At 43.6% G+C, this 20,738-nt stretch overlaps 1 protein-coding gene across 2 annotated transcripts in view; it reads left to right on the top strand.

The window, feature by feature from the left end:
* LOC131124858 (ankyrin repeat- and BTB/POZ domain-containing protein 3-A-like) overlaps nucleotides 1–20,738 on the top strand; it is a 135,097-nt gene that overhangs the window by 18,269 nt on the left and 96,090 nt on the right. The gene's annotated exons all lie outside the window — the stretch shown is intronic.

Genomic DNA, 20,738 nt, shown 5'->3' with positions numbered 1-20,738 from the left:
GTGTAACAGAGCCTTGCGTAACGTAGCGCTCTATTTCCGTCACGTCTGTGACATTGCCGCATAAGAGCGAGAGTGTATCGTGCAGTCCTTGTGGCTGCAGAGCCCGTGCACACCTACGTGCGCTGTGGAGCCGTTGGCCCGTAGACAACACGACACTTTGCTTTTCGCTGTCTTCTCAGCCTAGAATGTGTCAACAAAGGAGGCGGTGTCTGACCTGCATTTTGCTCTGTGAGAGCTTTTCTTCTTCTCGTGAGTGCATGATTCAGACAGCTGCAAACTGGCTTGTGTGTCTGTAATAATGCACTTGCACTAATGTACTGGCACTTGCTGTGATATAAGGTACCAAAAAATACTGAAAACAACACCAGGGGCTTTGTTTGACTCATTTCAAGCACTGCTTCTCAACCTGGGACTCACATTTTCCGTTGGCCATTAAGTCACGCCCCATTATTTATTTATTCATTTATTCATTTGTTTATTTATATTTTCTAAATTTTTATTAAAGTATTTTTTGTGTTAAAATCTCCAGTCATCTCTGAGCAAAACACTTAATGGTGCCTGCCGGGGTGATATCAGCCCCCCTTGGGTTCTGGACTCCTTGCAGCACCATCGACCATCCATCCATCTCCAACCATCAATCAATCCATCCATGCATCCATCCATCCATCCATCCGTCTCCATCCATCAATCAATCCAGCCATCTCCATACATAAATCCATTCATCTCCATACATAAATCCATCCATCCATCTCCATCCATCAATCAATCCATCCATCTCCATACATCAATCAATCAATCCATTCATCCATCCATCCATCCATCTCCATCCATCAATCAATCCATCCATCTCCATATATCAATCAATTAATCCATGCATCCATCCATCCATCTACGTATCTCCATACGTACATCAATCAATCCATCTCCATACATAAATCCATCCATCCATCTCCATCCATCAATCAATCCATCTCTATACAATACTACAATTGTAATAATAAGAAATAATGTGCCTCTCATCACATCAGCACTACAATGTTGACGTTTATGTGTTGTCATCCTTCCCTGACTTTTAGCGGACACTAGCCACGTATACATGGACCCAAATATTCCAATTGCATTCGGTTTATTTGCTCAGATGGAAAGAATTGAACCTTTGTATACACCTCATTCCGAAAGAAAAGTGCCAGTCCGAGTTATTCCAACAAGTGAAAGAAAAACTCGGGAAAGTTGGTATCACGTGATGTTAATGTTTACGTTTTACTGCGCATGCCCCATTGACTATTCTGTTTGATTAAAGCGGCGCATGTAGACAAGAGATTGGAATATTCATTTCCACTGATACCATTGTTTTCAGTAAGGTCATTCGGAAAGATTCCATTCGGAAAGAGAAAAACTCCTCATGTAAACGTGTCTATTGAGAAGCGCTCGCTTACGTTACCAACACGGTGTCAACTCATCTAGCCTGAAACTCGCACAAAAAGCAGCACCAGCATGCTCTACTAAACTAAGCTAACCTCGCTAGCTTCAAGTCATGCTGCGTAAGAGAGGACTTTCCATATTTGTTCGCCCTCTTTTTGACATGTTTCTTTTGGGAGGGGGCCGGTTAGCGTTCGTGAGGAGATTCTGCCCCCAAAAACAACCCTATGTGAAAGTCACTAGATTTGCCGCTAGTTGCTTTTGAGAAAATATGTCATCAAGGGAGGTTGGAATGTCACAGCCTGCACTTGTAATTGTGAGTGTTAGGCGCTAATTGTTTTTTCATGCCAATGACAATTGACGTACCCCACTTTGGGATCATAGGCCCCCAGAACACAATATTCAGTGTGTCTGGGGATGAGCCAAAGAGAGGCACTGCTAGGTGAGCTTTTGTGTTTGCGCAAGCTTCCATGCATGTTAAGGGACTAAAAAATGCAAGACAAGTTGCGGACTATGTACGTATGTACATCACTATATAGCAGTTCCAAGAAGACCTTTGCACATTTGTGCTTTGCCCTAAGAACTATAATTAGGGCTGTCAATCTATTAAAATATTGAAATATTAATCTCATTTTGACCATAGTTAACTCACAATTAATTGCATTTAATCACAGATGGAAACAAGTTTTTATCTATAATAAGTAGTGGTAATCTCTTTGTGGTAAACGATTCGATGTGCTACTACAACGATAATTACATCGAATTTTATGCAAAGGGATATCAATTTGGGAACTTTGGGCCATTATTTTAAAAAATACAGTTAGCAAGTATATTTTTGTATGACTATTTTTCTTTATTATTAGCAAAATAGCTCTTAAACTCATCCAGTATCGTTGAGCAAATACAAAATGTGAGTGAGTGAGACCTCTCACGCTAACATGTTTTTGTTTATTTGTGTCAGCTCAAAATGAGATTTGTTTATGTATGATACTGGTTTTAAATTCTAAATGTTTGTTAGTAAAAAAGCCTATTTAAGAACATTCAGAAAGGATTATTATTAAAGATTTGCCTCAATGCACCTTTCCTTCATGAAATGTACAAATGAAAACACCTAAAACATAGGGCAATAGTCATAAAACATTTCATCCAAATTGCAAACCTTTTGTCATTTCATTTTTCTTTTAAAACACATTGGAATACAAAAAAAACATCATTATATTACAGTAAATATTATTTTTATTACAATACTCTAACTATTTCCACAGTTTTTGAATGTTTAATGCGATTTGCGATTTGTCCTACTTTTTCATTGAAAGCGCCAACACACTGTTCTCCGATGGGCTGTATTAATGTATTTGGATGTATTTTACCCTCTTTTCTTTCACCTTCTACCTCCCACCAAATGCTGATACTATGTGGGAACCCATAAAGGTAAGATTTGATGACTTTGAGTGCTAATGTGCATCATTGTCATAGTCCCATGCTAAATGGCTAACGCGAGCAAAACACTGGACTTAAGCCACCATCATCACATTGACAACCCATCAATAGCAGCTGGAAGAGAGAGGTAAAAATGTGAAAAGCACTGGTTAGTTGGGCCATTCTTATGCCAAGGTAGCACTGTATATGACAATAAAAACAATACCTGCACTGCTCCAGTCTCCGGCAGGCCATGAAATTCGTGATAAGTCAAACACAGCGACAGTAGATACAAATAACTTTGTTCTCGCTACAAGAGCCATCTGCCAGGGCTTTGAAGCTAACTTTACCAATCTGAACACTCTTTTCTTTCTCCATTTCCCATCAATATTTGCTCCAGCTTGTTGCTACGGAGTTACCGTGCTTTAATCAAACTACAGTGGGGGCCGAGAGTCAAACAGGATGTTAACAGAATGTTAATCACGCATCAAAACATTTGCCGCCGTTAAAGGAAAACATCCGCTAACACGTCATTAACGCATTAACTTTGACAGCCCAAAGTGTAAATCTATCCTACTGTTTGAAATGAGTTGTTTGTGTATATCAAGGCAAAATTACGTCACGCTTAAATACATTTTGCCTGTGCCTGCAAACGTACTCCTGTTTTCATTTCAAGGTCCATTTTCCCATGCTGACGTCAAAGCAAACTTCTGGTTCATTTTCTGACTTAAAAAAAAGGCACATTTCAGCATGCTCTGAGGGCGCCCACGCGGGAAGTATTTGCAGCGTGTCGCAATTGCTAAGTTCCAGATAGAAATTCGGTTTGCGAGTCCCAGGCGGAGGTCCTTCTGTGTCAGGTTTGCGTGACGTGTGCCACCCCGGGGTCCGCAGTGGTCCTTGTCCTATTTGTGTCAGTCCAGATCTGCAGAGCTTCCTGACAGTCTCGTCTCTGCCTTTCAGAGCTTGTGCGACAAATAATTCACCACCAAGATCCTTATTTGACACACACACACACACACTCAGTCGTCAAGTGTCGACAGCCTCCTACAGGAAGCTTCTACTTGAGATCTGGAGGAGGAATATTTGGGTTCATCCAGAAAATGATGTGCGTGCGCGACAAGTTGCCAAATGGAGGGAAAAAAAATTATTTCTGCATGATTATCTTTTTTTTTTTTACTCCTATTTAATTGCTGGAAGTTTCCTAATTACACGCGCTGATGCTCGCCTCCCCCAAAGAGATGGTTGACCGTGAGGCGCAATTGGCTTTGTGGGTGGTGCGTGATTCAGCCCCAACATAGAGGATGCACATCTCTGCAACCCGTCGAGGCAGGAAAGGTGTTGCATGCATGCAGGTTAGCAGGGCAAGGGAGTGGGGGGGGGGGGGGGGGGGGGTTGGGGCGGGAGTTTCGTTACAGACCGCCTCTGCCGGTTTGGGGTTTTTTAAAGTAGGCCACCTCATCGCCGAAAGCGGCCGATGGAGCCTCCGGGGAAAGACACATCTCTCATTTCACTAAGCACCAAATAAAAGCAAAAATATGCTCAAATGCGTTGTTACAGGAAGAACACTAAATAGTCATTACATCTTCACACAATATTTATACCACTGCTCTTTTTTTTAGCATAGAAAACATGTTCACGACCTACTAAGTGTGTTTTTTTAAGATCACTAGAGACCTCTAGACATGAAATAACACTCCTATTCACCCACTTTATTAGGTATAATAAGACATAAATAAGACTCACACATGTTAGCATTTAGCACTGGGAGGATTCCTTGTTGTTCTTTGACTCCCAGTTGAATATACAGTAAAGTCTCGTTATATCGATATTGTCGAACTGCATTAAAAGTGGGCAATAATGCACTCGAAATTGTTCTATACTATAGAACAATGTCGAGCAGCTTAAATCAATCTTTGCTTAAGGATTTCAATACCAAAAAAGAACACGGCGAACGGCTGCTTCCAGTCAACTTTATTTTTTACACTTCCACCACCAGAGCACAGCACACACACCGATTCCCGCACTTCCTGGTTCACAGGTCATGCTCAACCCGCCCCACATAGCTGGCCAAACACATGCCTGCAACAGAAGAACCAACTGCTTTCGTGGTGTGTATAGATTCTATACACACGAGAGAAACCACGAACGCCAGCATGTACATATGAAAAACAGTGATTATTGCAAGCGATAAAAAGATATCTGAATACAACACAATTAAATACATGTATTTGTACACTTGTGTCTTCGTTGGAATAGGTGTGTATGCTGTGTCAGTTGGTTCTTCTGTTGCAGGCATGTGTTTGGCCAGCTATGTGGGGCGGGTTGAGCATGAACCCATTATTCTCTTTCGCCACCCGATGCTACTGTTGGTGTAGTTTATGCGTTCAGCGGCTCGTGTACCCTTTTTGACACCATCGCCTTTTGTTATCTTTTGGACTCAATAAACCGTTGACAGTACTCACCTGCCTCCTGCCTCCGCGTTTGGGATCCAGGCCCAACCGAGAATGTGACATTTACACATATTTTACATATTTTGATTATTAATAGGCTATTACTAGCCAAACAATAAGCTAATTCTACATTAATAGGCCTATAAATAGGCTATTAATAGTCTAAAAGGCTATTAATAGTCAAACAATAAACTAATTTTACATATTTTGAATATGAATAGTCAAAATAGTGACTATTTTTAATTGTGATATAGGGATATTTGACTATTAATAGTATTAATAGTCAAAATATGTAAAATTAGCTTATTTTTAGCTTATTAGCTCATATATTTTGACTATTAATAAGCCTATTAATAGTCAAAATATGTAAAATTAGCTTATTGTTAATTAATAGGACTATTAATAAGCTATTAATGGTCAAAATATGTAAAATTTGCTTATTGTTTGACATTATGATATGTAGCATTCCACACTGGTCATGAGATGTCAGTAATGTTACATTGATGAGACAGTAAGCTAATTTTTCATATTTTGACAATTAATAGGCTGTAGTAGTCAAACAATACGCTTATTTAAGCACATTTGACATATGTACATGTTCATTTTGTAAAATATATCATATATATTACATGTTATGTAAAGTTGTTAAAATATGTGAAATGCATCTGTTTCACTACAGCAACCTATTGATTGTCAAACATACATATGAACATTTATGCAAATTTGACTTTTTACAGGTTTTACATGTCCTTTGACAATTGTAGGCCATAGTAATCAAAAATATTTTGTACATTCTTAGCCTAAATGAAGCATTTTTCCAACATAAAAATGTTGAATTGAAGTAAAATACAAATATAGGGCATTCAGAAGACGCATTCAAAGACGTGGTGATGATATGTAGCATGCCACGCTGACCAGACAGGAGACACTACAGGAAGTCAACGGGGAGTCAAGTTATTAAAAAAGTGCTTTTCCGTTTTCTGTTTGCAGATGCATGTGAGATGTGAAACAGACGGGTAAAGTGCTTAGCAGCGCTGACTAAAAGGGTGGCGGACACCAGAAAATGGCGAGAGGAGGGAAGAAGCAGGGAGTGGGGGCGGGGCGAGGGCAGGCCAAGTGTCCCGCCGTTCCCTCCTGGCAAACTTGGGATAATCATGGCAGGGAAATGAGCCGAGGCCCAACCCGCCCCGAGCGACCCGGTGACAGGACTGACGGATGGCACCGCCCGCTTTGCTCACATCGTGATGTCCTGCGGTCGTGTCAGAGGCGTCATTCGGAAAATGACTTTCTTACCAAAACGTTTAGGTCCTTTTTAGGCGGTAAGCGAGTTTAGCCTAAATCCATCGCAGGGGGGATTGAACCCTTCGTCTCCTCTGATGCTGCTGTTTCTGCTCTGCTCGAGCTCCCGCTAAGGAATGCGGCTCCACGCTCCAGGAGCGGGAGACGCTGTTTTGGGCGGGGGGGCTTTTGGTGGTTCTTTGAGCCTGGATTGACCGCGTTCCAGCCTGAAGTGGCGACTTTGCGCTTGTGCCATCTGCGGCCACAGAGTCGGAGCAGGAGGATGCTGGAGTGGGAGGAGGGCGGTGTGGAGAGCTTTGAGTCACGAGCGAAGAGCGTGTCACGCCGCATCTGTGCGGTCACATTCTCATGATCGACGTAGCTACCTGTACAGCCACTGTAGTTATTATTTTTTTCTCTACAAGACACAAATATTACCATAGTGTATTATTCACAAGGGTGTAACGGTACGCCATCATCGTGCTGCTAGGGTGACAGTTTTAAAAATTCCTAAATTCATTTTAAAAAACAAAACAAATGTAAATAATGATATAAAATTACTAATAGTGTTTATAATAGTATACAAAATAATAAAATATAATCAAAAACTGCCGTCATTTAATGCATAAATACATACAATTCTAAAAATCACTATTTTGCGATGTCAACAATTAACTCCATTAATACCAAAGACGTAGTTTGTACATCTTTTCCAAAAACAGGTGATGACGCATCCACACATCGACAGATGTCCCCTTTTAGAGCACTTTTAAGCCATAAGAACGGCCACCAGATGGCAGCAGTGCATTTGGTCAAAGCTCGTCATGGATCATTTGCAGTGTAGTGTGCAGGCATTGTAGCCATATTTTAACACATACACACTTGTGCGCATGAGTGCACGCGCAAAGTTCAGTTGGTGTTATATTTGTAAATGAATTGAAATGTTGATCCAACTCACAAAAGCAAAATATATCTGTCAAAGTTATGCTTTTAATGTATCTTTAGACTTGTTTCCCTTTTTTAGTCGGGAACTGATATTTTCCTGAAACTTACCAATGCTCTACTGCTGATTACTAAAGAACAAAAAGAGAAACAAAGTATCCTGTATTGACGTTCTGACTTGTAATATTATATTATAAAGAGATAATATAACAGACCGCCATTGTTTTATTGCATTTATTAGACTATTAATAGCTTATTAATAGGCCTATTAATGTAAAATTAGCTTATTGTTTGACTAGTAATAGCCTATTAGTAGGCATATCAATAGTAAAAATATGTAAAATTAGCTTGTTGGTTGACTATTAATAGCCTGTAGTAGTCAAATTATAATAGTTAAAAACACAAATATATATTCATTTATTCATTTTCTACCGCTTATCCTCACGAGGGTCGCGGGGGTGCTGGAGCCTATCCCAACTGTCTTTGGGTGAGAGGCGGGGTACACCCTGGACTGGTGGCCAGCCAATCACAGGGCACACATAGACAAACAACCATTCACACTCACATTCATACCTATGGACAATTTGGAGTCGCCAATTAACTTAGCATGTTTTTGGAATGTGGGAGGAAACCGGAGTACCCGGAGAAAACCCACGCATGCACAGGGAGAACATGCAAACTCCACACAGAGATGGCCGAGGGTGGAATTGAACCCTGATCTCCTAGCTGTGAGGTCTGCGCGCTAACCACCTGTCCGCCGTGCAGCCCCGCAAATATATATTTAAGCTAATATTTTGAGTTTTTACTTCCATGATAACAGATGTTTCCTTTGTGGTCATGTGGTCATTGGTAATCTTTGAAACGTTTTACTGCACAAACACTAGTAAACAAAGGCTCGGTACCATTGAGACAGACTCCAGCGTGCAGGAACGTGCTGGAGGGGAACAAGGAGAGCGTTAGATACAACAATGTCTCCATTATCTCTCCTCTCTCTCGAGGCCCGCCTTTGCTCCCGTTGCCAGCGGTCCATTCTTATCTGCGGCCCGGAGATTGGTGCCACACGATCAGGCCCCGCTCGTGTGCACAAGAAGCGTTGCGACAGAGTGATGAGGGCGTGGTGGCGTTTGTTAAAGCGATCCTAATGGACCTCGCTGTAATTTCCCTGCTGCTCTTTTATTGACTGGCTGCCAGTGGAGCCCAGTGGCCCTAATAGACCCCCATCAGTCCACTCGTGGAGGACCTGCCACCCAGAACCGGAGTCCAGCTGCACCGAAGCTGAAAGTCACTCTCTTTTATACATCCAGAGAGTCTCGGTGCTTCTGATTGCCTCGTTATGAACTTCCTGTTGGGAGCGCAGAACAATTTCAAGCAGCAGCGACAGCAGTTTACTTGGCTACAATCAGGAAGGTTTCTGCTCAAAATGGCAGCTTTGGGAAACAAATAGGAAAGTTATTTGGGTATTGGACTAGCCTTGCAATGGCATATGCAATGCATTTGTACCTTGTAATAACAATAATAATACACACACCAATAAACGCACACAGTTTCATCTTGTATCGCCATCCTGAAGCAAACAATTGCTGGATGGCGTACTTTCAACCAATACTTGCAAAACCTAAAGCCAGCTTTGAGATGATTAAGGTAAAATGTAAAACATGCCATGCATAGCATGGTGACACATGAAGTCATGTGGCAAATTCAGGCTGCATTCTGAAGAGAACATGCAACGGTAGAAGGGGGCACAGCCATTGGAGGTTTGAATGGACTGTGCTTTGTACTAAGGGTCGACCGATACATCGGCTGATCGATATATCAGGCTGATATATTTGCATTTCTTACTTCGGCCAACTTTTGGTATCGGCCAACACCCGGTGGGTTCGCCGATATATTTTTCCGATGATGATTTACGGACAGGCATCCGCCGGGCAGCTATGTGTTGGCGGAGGACCCTGCAACACACACGGTCGTGGCACCCTACCGCCACATCATAACAAGGGTACTTTTATCCATCCATCCATCCATCCTTTTTCCTCCGCTTATCCGGGTCCGGGTCGCGGGGGCAGCAGTCTGGGAAGCCCAGACTTCCCGGTCCCCGGCCACCTCCTCCAGCTCCACCGGGAGGACACCAAGGCGTTCCCAGGCCAGCTGTGAGACATAGTCCCTCCAGCGTGTCCTAGGTCTGCCCCGGGGCCTTTTCCCGGCTGGGCATGCCCGGAGCACCTCACCAGGGAGGCGTCCGGGAGGCATCCGGACTAGATGCCCGAGCCACCTCAACTGACTCCTCTCGATGTGAAGGAGAAGCGGCTCTACTCTGAGCCCCTCCCGGATGGCTGAGCTCCTCACCCTATCTCTTAGGGTGAGTCCAGCTACCCTACGGAGGAAACTCATTTCAGCCGCCTGTATCCGCGATCTCATTCTTTCGGTCATGACCCAAAGCTCGTGACCATAGGTGAGGGTGGGAACATAGATCGACTGGTAAATTGAGAGCTTTGCCCTCCGGCTCAGCTCTCTTTTCACCACGACGGTCCGGTACAGCGACCGCATTACTGCCGAGGCTGCACCGATCCGTCTGTCGACCTCACGCTCCCACTTTCCCTCACTCGTGAGCAAGACCCCGAGATACTTAAACTCCTCCACCTGGGGGTGTGTGGGGGGCGGGAGGCGGTGCCTCCGGCCGTGGACGGGCTACCTTCCGGCCGGCGGGGGCGCCCCTGTGCCCACGGGTGTGTGGCCTTCGATGCCCTTCTGCCCTAGTGGGGTATGGTCTCCCGCTGGTCTCGGGGGTGCGGCTCTCCTCCGGCCTGCTGGCACCCTGTTGCCGGTTGGGATTGCTCCTCCATGGCCTCTTGCTGGTGTCTTCGGGGGGTTGCTTCGGGGGCGGGTCTTGGGGAGTCGGCCCTGGCTTTGCCCGCACCCATGGGGCCGGAGGATCTCTGGCGTTTGGGGCTTGACCTGACTGCGCGGGGCGGGGTTTGCTGGGTGGTAGAAGGCAGTCTCTCTCCTTTTGTCATTCTCAGTGACAATTACACATTCACACACTCGCATTCACATACACAACACACCTCCATATGGGCACTCACAGCACATGGGTGCTTCTCTATACAATCTACTATCTTATCCCTGATGTTTATATAGTATTTGTATGCTATTATTACAGTAATAATGATGTCAAGCAGTGAGATTTTAATTACTGTAACCGTATGGTTCCAATTGTGTTTACTATCATGAGTCATGTCTTCACCGTTACTATTGCTACTGGTAAGTTGGACTGTTTCATTTCACTGATATCATCTCCTTAGCCATCATTGACATTCAACTGTTCTGTTTGTCACTGTTGTTGTTTTGGAAATTCTTGTTGCTGCTGTTTTTGTCTCTCCCTCTACTGCCCCCCCCTCCCGACCCCACCTTTCTCTTCTCTCCTCTTCTTTTCTGTTCTTCTTCTTGCTCCGGTCCAGTCGCTCCAAATGGCATAACAAAAACATCAAATAACGGCAAATAAAATTTCATGGTACAGTTGTAGCCAACACCTTTCCTGACACAGAGCAAATCTGTCTAGCATGTAAGGGCATTTAGATCAACAATACTATCTGCCCCAATGGCTGGACGGGACAAAAAAAATAAAAAAATAAAAAATAATAAAAAAAAATAAAAAATAAAAAATAAACTCCTCCACCTGGGGCAGGACCTCATTCCCAACCCGGAGGGAGCACTCCACCCTTTTCCGACTGAGAACCATGGCCTCTGATTTGGAGGTACTGAGTCTCATCCCAGAAGCTTCACACTCAGATGCAAACCGTCCCAGTAAACGCTGAAGTTCGCAGCCCGAAAAAGCCATAAGAACCACATCATCTGCAAATAGCAGAGATGAGATTCTAAGGCCCCCGAACTGGACTCCCTCAACACCTTGGCTGCGCCTAGAAATTCTGTCCATGAAAATTGTGAACAGAATCGGTGACAATGGGCAGCCTTGGCGGAGACCAACGTTTACCGGAAACAGGCTCGACTTACTACTGGCAATGCGAACCAGACTCCTGCCCCGTTTGTACAAGGACCGGATAGCACGTAGTAGTGTGCAACCAATCCCGTACTCCCGGAGCACCCCCCAAAGGACGCCACGAGGGACACGGTCGTATGCCTTTTCCAGGTCCACAAAGCACATGTAGACTGGTTGGGCAAACTCCCATGCACCCTCAAGCACCCTCGTGAGGGTGTAGAGCTGGTCCAGTGTTCCACGACCAGGACGAAAACAGCATTGGACCTTCTGTATCAGAGATTCGGCCAACGGTCGTACCCTTCTCTCCAGCACCCTGGAATAGACTTTCCCAGGGAGGCTGAGGAGTGTGATCCTCCTGTAGTTGGAACACACCCTCCGGTCACCCTTCTTGATAAGGGGGACCACCACCCCGGTCTGCCAATCCAAAGGTACTGTTCCCGACTTCCATGCAATGTTGAAGAGACGTGTCAGCCAAGACAGTCCCTCAACATCCAGAGCCTTGAGGAATTCTGGGCGGAACTCGTCCACTTTGCCACTGAGGAGCGTCTTAACGACCCCAGATACTACCTCAGCCACAGTGATGGCACTGTCCACGTATGTGTCCTCAGACTCTGCTTCCTCTATGGAAGGTATGTCAGTGGGATTGAGAAGGGCCTCAAAGTATTCCTTCCACCGCCCGACTACATCCCCAGTCTCCACTGTAAACAGTGTGGACTGGGCACTGCTTCCCTTTTCTGAGGCGCTGGATGGTTTGCCAGAACCTCTTCTAGGCCGACCGAAAGTCGTGCTCCATGGCCTCACCGAATTCCTCCCACACCCGAGTTTTTGCCTCGACAACCGCCGAAGCCGCAAACCGTTTGGCCTGACGGTACCTGTCAGCTGCTTCCGGAGTCCCACAAGCCATCAAGGCTCGATAGGACTCCTTCAGCTTGACGGCAGCCCTGACCTCTGGTGTCCACCATCGGGTTCGGGGCCTGCCGCCGCGACTGGCACCGACCGCCTTGCGGCCGCAGCTCCAGTCAGCTGCCTCAGCAATGGAGGCACGGAATATGGCCCATTCGGACTCAATATCCCGGTCCTCCCCCGGGATGCAGGTGAAGCTCTGCCGGAGGTGAGAGTTGAAGACTCGACGAACGGGAGACTCTGCTAGACGTTCCCAGCACACCCTCACTACTTGTTTGGGTCTACCAGGTCTGTCCAGCATCCTCCCCCGCCATCTAATCCAACTCACCACCAGGTGGTGATCAGTTGACAGCTCAGCCCCTCTCTTCACCCGTGCGTCCAGAACATGCGGACGCAGGTCTGAAGATACGACTACAAAGTCGTCATAGACCTGCGGCCTAGGGTGTCCTGGTGCCAAGTGCACTTATGGACATCCCTATGTTCGAACATGGTGTTAGTTATGGACAAACTGTGGTTCGCACAGAAGTCCAATAACATCACACCGCACGGGTTCAGATCAGGGAGGCCGTTCCTCCCAATCACGCCCCTCCAGGTCACACTGTCATTGCCCACATGGGCGTTGAAGTCTCCCAGTAGAACGACGGAGTCACCAGCTGGGGTGCTCTCCAGCACCCCTCTGATGGACTCCAAGAAGGCTGGGTACTCCGAACTGCCATTTGGTGCGTACGCACAAATGACAGTCAGGACCCTTTCCCCAGCTCGAAGGCTATTAGAAATAGGTAACATGTAAAAGAATAAGTTTGCTTTTTACACCATACATAGGCCTGCACATTTCACTGGGTGATCGCTAGGCATAACAGTTTAAGTCATGGTGTGACAACAAGAAATCCCAAAAACATCACATACCAACGCAACAGACGAATTAAAGCACTCTCACTAGCTGAGCAGACCAAGAATGAACAACTATGCAACTTTAACTACAAACTGACGAACTATTTACATTGACGGTGCCGCAAAGCACGCTGGGAACGAAGTGCTCCCAGCGACGCTACTATATAGTTTAATATGTGGGTCTGAAAACCAGGAATGCTGCTGAATGCTTCATCTTTAAAAGTGCCTACCGTTGGAATTAGGGCATTAGGGAACAGCTGTTACCAACACCGCTTTAATGGCAACGTTGGCAATTCAGTCCCATGGTGTTGGTAGGAGTTTCATTCAGCCAACGCCGGGCTGAGGTTAAATGCGTGTTGTGTTATGCGTGTGTGCGCGCTCTCTCCGAGCATGCATGCACGCACAGACAGAAGGAATTGGAGCAGCCGTGTCTGCTTATGAGAGGTCTTTAGCGTGTACAACATGAACTTTAATGATGAGAGAAATGTTTTATATACTCTTACTAGCGTCTCACTGCGGAGGAGCAGTCATCACATCGATGCTAGATAAAACTTAAACTACGACAGAAATGTTTTGCACATGGTTGAATATTTATTCCTTTTAAAATTGATAATGCTGTTTAAATGTGTGTTTAAGAAAGCTGAATCCTACGGTGTTCAGTGTTTACATTTCAATAAATATTTGTTTAAACTTGAGACCTGGAATATTTGTTATCATTGTCATTTTCTCATATAAATTGAGGGAGCAAAAGCAGTATCGGCCACAAATATCGGCCAAAGCAAAATTGGCCATCGGCTAAGGGTGATGGAAAAAAATCGGCATCGGCCGGAAAAAAACATATCACTCGATCCCGACTTTGTACGGTCCTTGTGGTTATGTTGGGTTTTGGTTACAAGGTTTTGTGGTTATGATGTTTCATAGGTAGGACGTTTTATGGTTACATTGTTCTGTTGTTACATTCTTTCATGTTAGGATATTTTGTGGTTATGACAATTTATGGTTACATCGTTTTGTGGTTACGTTGTTTCTTGTTTATAAACTTTGTGTTTCCGATGTTTCGTGGTTTTGATGTTCTATGGTTACAGCATTTCATGGTTACAATGTTTTATGGTTACAAGGTTTTGTGGTTATGATGTTTCATGGCTACGTCATTTTGTGGTTACGATGTTTCGTGGTTAGGATGTTTTATGGTTACATTGTTCCGTTTTTACATTCTTTCATGTTAGGATATTTTGTGATTATGACAATTCATGGTTACATCGTTTCGTGGTTACATTGTTTCTTGGTTATAAACTTTGTGTTTCCGATGTTTCGTGGTAATGACGTTCCATGGTTACGATATTTCATGGTTACAATGTTTTATGGTTATGTTGTTTTGTGGTAATGATGTTTCATGGTTACATCGTTTTGTGGTTACATTGTTTGTTGTTATAAACTTTGTGTTTCCGATGTTTTGTGGTTATGACATTTCATGGTTACAATTGTTGCCTGGCAAAGCTTTATTAAGCACAGGACACAAAATTATTATGGGGTTCTTTATTCGGGAATTTAGAATTAGGTGGTTGACTACTATTTTTAGAAAAGGTATCAAAGTCAAGAAAGAAATCTCTGTAAACTAACTGCAGTGGCTCTATACCCTGTCACATAAAGAGCATCCTCTTAATACCTTGTTACACATTTCATTTGAATACAACAAAAATACTACCTAAATACCTCAATATCTTCACAAATCGGGGCATCGGGGTAGCAACAACGATGTTCACACATTTCTGTAACAAAAGTTGGCACATTGAGATATATACGCAACACGATATACAAGTGTATGGTTAGAAATCATAAAAATGTACACTTTCTAGAAACAGAATTCAGGTCTACATACATTAATAACTGATGAAATAAACGTTGGACAGCAGAATCTGTGGCAAACCAACTTGTCAAAGAACAGCTCTCCTTGCTGTTTTGCTATCAGCAACCAAAAGATCACCTAAACAAAAAAAAAGACCCACACACTGTAAGGACAGACTATTACCATTCCACTACAAACTATTTATTATGCTGAAGAATGCATAATATTTAGAATATTTACCTTTTGAATCGACTCATGCACACACACGTAGCTTCCACTTGGCTCTCGTCCTCACTTCCCCGTTCATCTAACCGCCCAACAACCCCTGAACAAACAGCACACTGACCCCTAGCGGTGTTATGTGAAACTGCACCTAAGACCATTTATTTTTCACTGGGTTACACAATGTTTCATGGTTACGTTGTTTTCTTGGTCACAACCTTCCGTGGTTACAATATTTCGCTGTTATGATGTTTTATGGTTACATTGTTTTGTGGTTATGATATTTCATAGTTACATCGTTTTGTGGTTACGTTGTTTCTTGGTTATAAACTTTGTGTTTCCAATGTTTCAGGGTTATGTTGTTCCATGGTTCCAACATTTCATGCTTACAAAGTTTCATGTTTATGTTGTTTCTTGGTTAAAACATTTATTGGTTACTTTGTTTCTTGGTGACAACCTTCTGTGCTTACGATATTTCGCAGATATGACTTTTTATGGTTACATTGTTTTGTGGTTATGATGTTTCATAATGACATTATTTTGTTGTTACATTGTTCCTTGGTTATAAACTTCGTGTTTCTGATGTTTCGTGGTTATGACGTTCCATGGTTACGACATTTCATGGTTACAATGTTTTATGGTTACGTTGTTTTGTGGTTATGAGGTTTCATGGTTACATCGTTTTGTGGTTACGTTGTTTCTTGGTTATAAACTTCGTGTTTATGATGTTTCGTGGTTATGACATTCCATGGTTACATTGTTTCTTGGTTAAAACATTTCTTGGTTACGTTGTTTCTTGGTTACACAACCGTCCATAGTTACGATATTTCGCAGTGATGACGTTTTATGTTTACGTTGTGGTTATGATGTTTCATAGTTACATTGTTATGTGGTTACGTTTTATCGTGGTTATGACGTTCCATGTTTCCAAGATTTCATGGTGACATTTTTTGTGTGTACAATGTTTCGTGGTTACGTCGATTCTCTGTTACAACCTTTTGTGGTTCCAATGGTTCACGGTTGGATAGTTTTGTGGTTATGATGGTTGGGACTTCAACCACGAAACTATGTGGTTACATCATTTTGTGCTTACGACACTTTGTTTTTTCACGGTTATGCCATTTTACGGCTTCATGGCTTTGTGGTTTTGGTTTTTATTGTTATGCTGTTTCATTGTTAGACGGTTTTGTGTTGATGTAAATGTAGATTGTCGATGATGACCTAAGCACTTTGGTCCATCATCCGTCACTCGAGAACTCGAGAACTCGTTACTAGTTACTAGTTCCCTCGCCAATGTGCTGCCTGTCAGGCAGACTCCCCCAATGGCAGCGTGCCAAAGAAAAGGAAAGCCACCGCCCCGGAAGTGAAAGCAGACATCGGCTATGAAATCCACGGTGATAACTTTCAAAGTTTCACTTTCCATTTTGGTTATGTCAACAACCATTTGCGTCGACATCATTCCAAGTCGTCCATTTGTATCGCTGCAGGTCAAAGTCCAAGCGCTGTACAACATCTCGTCAGGATTCCTGCGAGCTCAGCAGCTTTGTGTTGTCAAGCAGACAAAGCCAAACGAGGGCGATTGTTGTGCGGCTTGTTTACCTCACTGTAGCGTGTCCATGGAAAAATCATTGAGCAGCGGACATCGACCAACTTCCCGCACGGCTTCCTCTTTGCAGACACACATGCATCACTGACAAGTTTGTCGCAGAGTTTGTTTTGGTTTTTTTTCCAGCTCTGCAGAATGTGTGGCACGGTGTTGCCATGGCGACCCCAGCAGTGCTAAGAGGCAGGGCAATTACGGGAACCTCGCCTGCACTCATGCAGGCATGTTTCGCGGGCGAGGATGTTGGAGTTAAAGCGGGATGATGTACAATATGCCTTGGCATCAGAGAAGGTGTGTGCTTTTATGGACGTGGACCTGCAGGAGTGCACCACTGCCTTTGGGCCTGCCAAAATACTGGGAAAGCGGAGCTGGACAATACCAATCTAAAGCAACACAAGCGGAAAGTTTATCAATAGAAGTTTGCATGCGAGCTGGATGCACTAATCCTGCCACCATTACATCATCTAATCCTGCGATGTAACAACTTAGTCCGGGCCGGTGTCCAAAACACGTTGTAACTCCAAATTGATTTCTGCGTGCCGCCGTAAAAACAACCCCAATGGAAGTTGTAGCTAATGTGACGTGACGCAGACATTGTTGACTCAGGACATCCAACTGTAAATGTAGATGCTGCTGCCTTCTGTGCAAATGTAACGGGCTGGATTCCGGACCCAACCCTCGTACATTGGAGATGCCCAGTGGTGGTCCCAGTTCTGGACAATTGGGGGGTTGCATCAGGAAGGGCTTCCAGCGTAAAACGATGCCAAATCCCTCATGGGATTGATTAGTTGTGGCAGCAGAAAGAAAATAAACACAAAAAATATGCTAATATTTGCTTGGACTGACTTATTTTTGCAGATCTGCTAACATTTTTTATGCGAAATTCTCACCAACTTGAAAAATCAAAGAATGGGGGGACACCCTATTTTAAAATGCTTTTATTTTTCCTTTTAAATTATTTAATAATTTATCATCAAATAAATGTAAATATTAGTCAATGACTGAACACAAAATTCAGTTTTTAAATGAAACTTGTTATTATTAAGGGAGAAAAATTCATCCAAAACTAATGCTACCCCCCCCCCCCCCAAAAAAAAAGCTAGTAAGTGGTTGGGCCACCCTTGTGATAACTTGCAATGACTCTAACCTTAACTGAGGCAACAGAGGCTTGTTGTGGGGTCTTTTTCTTTTGTGACCTCTCAGATGAGTTGGCCGGCCACTCCTGGGAAGGTTGACCACTGTTTCATGTTTTGGCCATTTGTGGATAATGGCTCTCACTGTGGTTGGCTGTAGTCCCAAAGCTTTGCTGGTTTTTTTTTTGGGGGGGGGGGTTAATTGTATAGAATTTTTTACATGATGCACTTTGGTTATCCCGGCTTTTATTTTGCTGGGTACATATTCAGTTTTCCAATATTCATCCAATTATATCAAATAACGAGTTCTTCTTTAGTGTTTGCTGAACAGAACAGAGTGGGCGTGGTCGGGGGAGGAGGCTGGAGGCTCTTGGCCGTTCGCTCGGTTTAATCCAGGCAGTGTATCCTTCTTATGACTCTTCTGATGTCCTGGGGGACATGGTCCAAAACGTCCACCTCCCTCCCTGAAAGACAGAACATTCCGGGCTTCAGTGTCCCAGCTGTGATGAGAAGGTGCGACCTCCAGGGTCATCCCCACCGAATCCGACAAGCTAATCTCTGACCTTCATCTGTTGTATTTTGGTGCTTCCTCAACTATTCGTGGCTACTTGGTATTCAAGTCTCCTTCCCGGCCCGTCCCCTCGATCACTGTCTGTATCTGCAGGGAGAAGAGTAAATGTCATTTTTTTCCCCGGGAGATAATTGAACGCGGGGACGCGGCGGCTCTTCCCTCCGACATGCCGACGTCCAACGTAATGTCTTTTCTCCGTTTTCTGTGGACGATTTTGACATACATTGTTTGCCTTTCCACATTCCTGATTAGAATTCCAGGCTGATGAATATATCAGTGGGATTTCTGCCTGAGTTGGCATTCCGTGGCCAACACTTGACAGTAGAGGCGTCAGATAGATTTCCGTGAGAGGCTTGATCACATTTATGCTGCATGTTTATCCTGCATGTTTACATCAGGATTACTGACATTTTGCTGGGAAATGACAATGGCTTTCAAGGAGATTGCAGCACTCCTGAATGTTTGACACGTTGGAGTGCCGACAAAAGGAAAATGATAAGTCTGTTATCAGTGTGACAACTTTAAAAATGTGTCTGAAGTGCAGTGATCTAATGATATAAAGAAAACATGAATCACGCAGGAACTTGTGGCCAAACGTCCCCCAGTTTGCTCGCCAGTCTCATGTCCTTGTGTCTCATGTGTGGGCAGCAAGAGGCTCGTTCATTTGATAAATTCATCATGTATTGATCTATATTTATCCATTCATCCATCCATTTTGGATGCCACTTATCCTCCTTATTTTTTGTATTAATGTTCCCACATTCATCTCTCCGTTTAGAAGAAACTACTTTGCACAAAAATCTAGGGCAGACTTTTGGAGATTCCGAAATCAGCTCACAGATGTTGCTGTCATTAAAGAGGACATATGATGCTTTTTCCACTTTTCTGACCTATAAATGTAGTTATAATGTTGTATTCTGGTGTTAAACCATGTCAAAGTTTCAGATAATCAGGTTTGGGCATTTGGAAGTGAGCCCTGAAAAAAGTTTTTTGATGGCTGAAAATGCTTGGTTTCAGAAGGTGTGGTAAAACTGTTCCTTTGTGACGTCACAGTGGACTGGACTTCACTATATGGGCATGGCAGTAAGCCAGATAAGGTCTCTGCCCTCCCCCAAGCTCTTCTCCTGTGTTTATGTCACTAGCAATGGCTCGTAAGGGAAAGCCACATTTGTTTCCAATTCCTAAAGACGCCACCATCAGCCACAAGTGGTTGGAGTTCCTGATTCCCTACCAGCAAAAGAAATACATTTTAATCCGTCAATGGCATTTCACACTGGACTGTTTAGTGAACATGGGCCACTATGCAGCTGGACTAGCCCACAAACTTGCTGAAGCTCTACGCTTTTCCAACTTTACTTGGTGGTGTGGATGAGTCAGAAGAGCAAGCAGTAAGTTTATCAGTAGCCACGTTTACATGAGGAGTTTTTCTCTTTCCGAGTGGAATCTTTCCGAATGACCTTTCTGAAAAATGGTATCCATGGAAAGGAATATTAAAATCTCTTGTCTACATGCGCCACTATAATCAAACAGAATAGTCAATGGCCAGTAAAATTTAAACATCAACATCACGTGATACAGACTTCCCCGAGTTTTTCTTTCACTTGTTGGAATAACTTTGTATTTCCAGTTTTTCCTTCGTTCCAGCCTTGAAATTTAGTTTGGATCAAAAACAAACTTTCTGCAGCAGTCCAGTGCCAATTGTTCGCCTCCATTTTTAAAACTGAAGAATGTCTCGAGCTGCGTGTTATGTCATATCTGAGCATGCGCTGAAAGAACTTAAACAGGAAAAGATCAAATTCAATCTTGCTAATATTTTATAATTAAACTCGGGACATGTTTTATATAGATATATATTTTCATTTTTAATAAAACTGGGCTTGTGAATAAAGTATAGAAGGGTTTACATTCTGTTCCACAGATGGTGCTAATGCAATGAAAGCTACTTGCCAACCGCCAATAAACAGAAGAAGAAAAACATCACAAAGAAGAACACAGCCTGACAACTTTCTGTTTGAGCGGGTACAAGATACCTCAATCGGATTGCGGAAAGGAATATTCCACCCCTGT

The sequence above is a fragment of the Doryrhamphus excisus genome, linkage group LG2 (genome assembly GCF_037039965.1).
Source record: "Doryrhamphus excisus strain RoL-2023G ecotype Guam linkage group LG2, RoL_Dexc_Guam_v1.1, whole genome shotgun sequence".
Lineage (NCBI taxonomy): Eukaryota > Metazoa > Chordata > Actinopteri > Syngnathiformes > Syngnathidae > Doryrhamphus > Doryrhamphus excisus.
The sequence above is the reverse complement of the archived record's forward strand: the minus strand, read 5'-3'. Positions and strand labels throughout refer to the sequence as shown.